Below are 7,500 nucleotides of genomic sequence, written 5' to 3' on the forward strand. Positions count from 1 at the left end.
TCTAACTGTTTTCTTTTAACTTTTTCTGTTTACTCCGTTATTTTCTAAGTGTTTTCTTTCTACTTCTTCCGTTTAAACCATTATTTTCCGACTGTTTACTTTCTACATTTCCTGTTTACACCGTTATTGTCCAACTGTTTAATTTCTACTTTTCCTGTTGCTGTTATTTTCTAACTGTTTACTTTCTACTTTTCCTGTTTGCCTTGTTATTTTCTAACTGTTTACTTTCTAATGTTTCCTATTACTCCGTTATTCTTTTGTTGTTTACATTCTATTTTTTTCTGTTTATTCTATTATTTTCTAACTGTTTTATTTCTACTTTTTTCTGTTTACTCCAAAGGAAAATGCCTTTCCATAACGCATAGAGAGGCTTTCTACCGTGACCATTTACAGTTCATCATCAATAATACGGACTGTCATTATGGGAAACGATACAGTTTCTCCCTCCCATACGTGCCTTAAAGTACACTCTTATTTTCAAAATAAATATTTTTTACGCTTTTTTTAAAATATCGCTTATAATCTTGGATGACATTTCTTTTAGAGGTGTATAGAAGATACATCGGGTTCCTTTTTTTAGTATGATGAATGGAGAATAGTGGCATATAGTATCGTTATAATATCAGGTAAGATTCTACGGTACACACACACATACGTACACTGTATATGTGTGTGTGCTTTTATATATATATATATATATCGATAGATAGATATAAAAATACATATTTATACACATACACTATATGTACATATATGTATATATATATATACACATATCTATATACATATATATATATATATATATATATATATATATATATATATATGTGTGTGTGTGTGTATATATACATATATATACATATATATAGATATATATACATAAATATAATATATATATATCAAATATATATATAATGTTTACGTATATATAAGGATATAATTTAGGAAGTTAAGCATCTTAAATCATATCAAAAGCGAAAAGACCTAGGTAGAATGCAAGACATTTATCTAACAACATGAAGACCGATGAAGGGGGCATGTTAATGCAGTCATGTCACAAAAGAAAAAAAAAAAAAAAAAAAATATATATATATATATATATATATATATATATATATATATATATATATATATATATAAAACACCGAAATAAGCGATAAATCAAAATCTTGAGAAATATAATAATAGAATAAGAACTAAGAAAAAAAGGAAGAGGGAAAATTTAAAGAACTAGAGGGGTAATCAGTGGAGCACACACCTCCGCCGGGGCAGCTAATTTCTTGACCGTTTGAACGACCTTAACCTTGACATTTGACCTTGACATGTATTAATTGACGTGGATTTTCATACACTCAAATATGAACCATTTTTAAAGCCTCTGTGACAACGATGTTCCTACTTATTGCTGATTACGTGAATAGGACATTTTGCTTGACTGTGAACATGACCTTTGACCTTAACCTTGAAAAATCTAATCATTTCCAGCTTTTTACATAAGTTAATCCCTACAAGTTTCATTACCCTACTATTAAAATTGTGGCTAGGAAGCTGTTCACAATCAAGCAAACGAACAAACACATACACAAACAAACACACAAACAGTGGCGAAAACATCGCTTCCTTCCAACTTCGTTGGCGGGGGCAATGATAGATCCGAGAAATTCAGGAGTCGTTGATTTCTAAGCTGTGAAGGCGGGCAGTCTCTTATAGGAATATATACAATGGAAATTTGACAACTTTAGAAAAGTCGATTTTCTACACATGCATCAGTTCGTAAATATATATTAGTTTCACAATCATATGGAGGTACATTTAAATTATTATCATTGTTATCATTATCATTATCAATATCTTTATTATTATTATTATTATTATTATTATTATTATTATTATTATTATTATTAGCTAAGCTACAACCCTAGTTGGAAAAGCAAGATGCTAGACCAAGGTCTCCAACAGGGAAAAATAGCCCAGTGAGGAAACGAAATAATGAAATAAATAAATGATATGTAATGTAATAAAAAATCAATATAAAATATTTTAGGAACAGTAACAATATTAAAAAAAAGATCTTTCATATATAAACTATAAAAAGAGGCTTATGTCAGTCTGTTCAGCATAAAAACATTTGCTGCAAGTTTGAACTTTAGAAGTTCTACTGATTCAACTACCCGATTCGGAAGAACTTCCCACAACTTGGTCATAGCTAGAATAAAACTTCTAGAATACTGTGTAGTATTCAGCCTCATCATAGAGAAGGCATGACTATCATCTCCCGGAATAATAATTTAGATAGAATTACGTCGGGATAACTTTAATGTTCCAAAGACGATAACAATAAACCAATCAAAGGAAGAAGCGGATGAGAAAAAAACATACCGGAAACGCGACTTGGCACCCGAAAATAATAACAACAACAATGATAAACACTTTCACTAAACGGTATAACATTTTTCCATTTTTCACGATAATCACCTGTTAATTAAGGGTCAGGTGACTCATACTTTCACTGCATACAAAGTCTTATTAAGCAGATGTCTGGCACAGGTGTTACCATTCATCTTTCCTTTCCTTCTGCTTGTAATGACAAGTGTCATATGGCTCCGAATGACGTTTTCTGTGTTTTTTTGCTTTCTGGATGTGAATAGTCATTATTTATCGTTGCTTTTCTATTCAGGATTAACTTTTGGCATGTAAATAGAGCCCGACACATCAAAATTTAGCTGCAAGTTAGTGTATATATATATATATATATATATATATATATATATATATATATATATATATATATATACATACATATAATGTATATATATTTATTGATACATGCATAAATTCATATATCATATATACACACGAACAAAATTTATATATATACTTGTACATATACATATACCTATAGAAATTATTATTATTATTATTATTATTATTATTATTATTATTATTATTATTATTATTATTATTATTAGCTAAGTTACACTCCTAGTTGGAAAAGCATGATGTTGCAAGCCCAAGGGCTACAACATGGAAAAATAACTCAGTGAGTAAAGGAAATAAAGAAATAAATAAATTATATAGTAAATAATTAAAATTATAAACTATTTCAACACCAGTAACAACGTTAAAATAGATCTGTCACATATAAAATATGAAGAGAGACTTCATAGTTTATGTGCTGTGTATAAGTGTGTATATATATATATATATATATATATATATACATATATATATATATATATATATATATATATATATATGTGTGTGTGTACACACACACACACATATATATATATATATATATATATATATATATATATATATATTAGTTTAGTGAGATCTGTGTTACTATATGAACATGTGTCGTGGTATGTCAATCAAACAATCCCCAAAGAGAATTGTTAGATTTGAGAGCAAAGTCCTCAGAAGGATATTAGAAGTTAAATGGTAGAACAGGATTAGAAATTATACTATAAAGAGATTACTCGAGGTCTATATGAAGAGATCATGGTGAGGGGTAGATGGAGATGGTTTAGGCATGCTCTTTGCACTCCCTAAGAGAGATTAGTTCACTAAACCTTTAACTTTCGTTCATAAGGCACTAGAAGAGTTGGAAAACCCAGGCCTACATGGCTGAGAACTATGAAGCGTGAAGTGGGAGATGATGAATTGAGTAATGAATTAAAACCTCAAGATAGAGACGACTGGCGAAATCTAACCGAGGCCCTTTACGTCAATAGGCGTAGGAGGAGATGATAATATATATATATATATATATATATATATATATATATATATATACTGTATAGTTCATAATATGTGTCCTGGACCACAGCAACAGTGCCTTTGTAAATTTCCGGGAAAGAATGAAAAGATGATTTATGCAGATCTCAGAAAAATGGTACTTCACACTGCTTGATCAGTTGTAAAAAAAAAATGTGTTTCGTTTTTACACATGAGTCTCTTGTATCTTTTTTTATATAAAATATCCTAATGTGAACTCTAATTTTCGTTGTAAACCAGGTCGCAAAATTAGTCTAGTTAAAAGCATTATTTGAAACAAAAGACACCATAATAAAAGATAGAGAGAGAGAGAGAGAGAGAGAGAGAGAGAGAGAGAGAGAGAGAGAGAGAGAGAGAGAGAGAGAGCTCCGTCTAAATTTGTAAAATCAATCAAAAATAAAGAAATAATAACTGAAATAATATGTCTATAAACTCTAAAGACCGAGATTTACAAGCATAAAGATGCTGGCGTATATTAAAACAAAAATGAAAACACTAAAAGTGTGATGCGTTTCTCTGTCCTGTGCTCTTGCACGCCTGGTCTGAGCTTTCTCGCGGTCCACCACAAGATCCGTAAACATATTTCAAGGGAATCTGATCACTACAGTATATATAATTAAGGGAGGTTCTCCAAGCACTATAGAATTCTTTCCCGCATACTTTAAATGGCCTTGGAACGAGATGAAAGAAGAATAAAAACGGAGAAAAACTTGTTTATCCCTAGGCCTATGCTTGCGGTTACAAAATCTTGTTAAGTATTGTGTCCTCACGTTCGAACGAATTCTTTTGGGGGGTTTGGATGCGTTTGTCGCATCTTTGATCCTCCCAGAACTATGATTCTTTAAAAAAAAAAAAAAAAAAAAACTTTAACCTTATAGCATCATGATAATGGAGCTCACAGTGTAATTTTCACTATATCTTTTGTCTAGAATTAAAGATCAAGTCAGGCACAAACACAAATTAATCTATACACACACACACATATATATGTGTATATATATATATATATATATATATAAATATATTTATATGTGTAAACTATATATATATATATATATATATATATATATATATATATATATATATATATATATATATATATATATATATAAGAGTACGAAATGCATATATTCGTATTGATACAGATATACAAACATACATAAATAGATTCGAACACCATTAGAATTAATACATTGCATAATCATAAAAAAATATACAACGCTTCTCCCTCTTACGTATTTAAGGGTTTAAAGGCCGCTCATGAATGGCAGACGCAAGGGACAGTGGCACTGCACTATCAAGCAGGACAATGACCGCGAGACTGACCATATATACATATGATCAGCGCTCAAGCCCGCTCTACACCCAAGCTAAGACCAAGGAGGGCCAGGCTATGGCTGCTGGAGACTCAGCAGATCGATATATAGGCTCCCCAAACGCCTATCGTCAGCTGACAAGGATGGTGAGGTTGAAGCGACCAATGGAAATAACGAGTTTGAGTGGGACTCGAACTCTTATCCTAGAAATAATTACTAACCCGGTTCTAAGAAAGCACTTTAGGAGTTCCCCTAGAAGAGTTTTATTATCCAGCTCTGATCAGATTGAGCGAACAGCGAATTAAGAACAAAATAATTCCCCTAATGAAGACAAGCAAACGAATTATACGCAAGGAAGTTAGTATTGGGTTACGCACCATAATCTGTTGATACGCCAGTTGCTGACTCTTGATCTTTAGAGTTTTATAGCAATTAATAGCATTCAATTATATCTTTAATATATAAACTATAAAAACTTTAAAAAACAAGAGGAAGAGAAATAAGATAGAATAGTGTGCCCGAATGTACCCTCAAGCAAGAGAACTCTAAACCAAGACAGTGGAAGACCATGGTACAGAGGCTTTGGCACTACCCAAGGCTAAAGAACAATGGTTTGATTTTGGAATGTCCTTCTCCTAGAAGAGCTGCTTGCCATAACTAAGGAGTCTCTTCTGCATTTAACAAGAGGAAAGTAGCCACTGGACAATTGCAGTACAGTAGTTAACTCCTTGAAAAAAAAAAACTAGTTATCAACTGTGATCGATTTAATCTTGTTAATCAACTGTTTGCCTACATAATGAAGTCATTCATAATATATGAAGAATAACGAGATAGTGATTTTTATTACAAGTAAAAAAAATCTCATTGGTTTTAATCTTGTATTATACGCTACCTTTTAATGATCATGTCAATCTGTCTGTGTGTCTGTCCGTATGAACATATATCAACTGTCTGGAAAAATGAAATCCTCCACTACAATGAAGTTCTGTAATATATAGATCGCCGTAAATCTGTTGCAATGTTCATTAACATCATAATTTATGATCCATAAAATTAAGTGCAATGTCATAGAATTTCACACCTAAACAAATTTTCCATAATTAAAAGTAACAATAGGTTAGTGTGACACACACGCTGGTCTCACTTAGAGCTGGTTCATTATGTTTAAGCAACAGGTGTGATACAAAAAATAGTTAGTGCTGTTATTATTATTATTATTACTTTCTAAGCTACAACCCTAGTTGGAAAAGCAGGATGCTATAAGCCCAGGGAATACAACAGGGAAAATAGCCCAGTAAGGAAAGGAAACAAGGAAAAATAAAATATTTCAAGAACAGTAACATCAAAATAAATATTTCCAATATAAACTATAAAAACTTTAACAAAACAAGAGAAAGAGAAATAAGATAGAGTAGTGTACCCGAGTATACCCTCAAGCAAGAGAACTCTAACCCAAGATGTACATTTGTACATATAAACACAAATATTTTGTTTTATACACACACAGCTGAACGTAAGCATATTGTAATATAAATATAATACTACAAAATAATCTATCATTTTAAAAGTAAATTGCAAAGGTGACTGGTTTCAATTCCAGTTTCATCAGAATAGATGCTCACCAGAACGTCAGCCGAGCAAGCCCAACCATCCACCTCACTGTGGTGCTAGAGCACAGCATTAGCTTCCCCAGTAAACAGCTTAAACTCACGGTCCCGGGCTGGGATCGATCTCCTGCCATGCAAATGCGAGGCGAACAGATTTAAACAAATTCCCACTCTTACAGAATACATTCATTGTCAGAACACACATACAAATCAATATGCAACTAAATAGTGTATTCTGGTATTCAAAGAAATACGACTGTATATATATATATATATATATATATATATATATATATATATATATATATATATATATACACACATATATATACATTAGCGTGAAATCAAATATCATATACACACTAGTATGTGAGGAAAATAGTAAGTTCTTTCATGGCAAAGAAATTTAATTCCCTGTGTTTACTCAACCAGAATTTTCCCAAATAATGAAAATTGAACAATTAAAAAAAAATAGAGAGAAAGAGGTTATCATGAATGATATCAGCAACCACAACGTGTCCTCCAACTCAAAAAGAAACACTAAATGCTTCTTAAAGCCATTCCTTGTTTTGTGATTCGGTAAATGCAAGGTTAAGTAATAAAAAGGCAGTGGGACAAGGATGAAAACAAGTTGAAGAGTAAAAAAAAAAGCGCCTATGGAGGACAGGTGATTATAAAGTTCCCTTATTCTCCTGTGTGGGAACAGCCATCTTGACCTAGTTTAATCTCGAGAGCTGATTGGTTGGAGGTTTGGTTTGACGAGGTGGATATGTTCTCGGGAAAGGATGCTTGGATAT

This window comes from Palaemon carinicauda, chromosome 37, assembly GCF_036898095.1.
Source record: "Palaemon carinicauda isolate YSFRI2023 chromosome 37, ASM3689809v2, whole genome shotgun sequence".
Classification (NCBI taxonomy): Eukaryota; Metazoa; Arthropoda; class Malacostraca; order Decapoda; family Palaemonidae; genus Palaemon; species Palaemon carinicauda.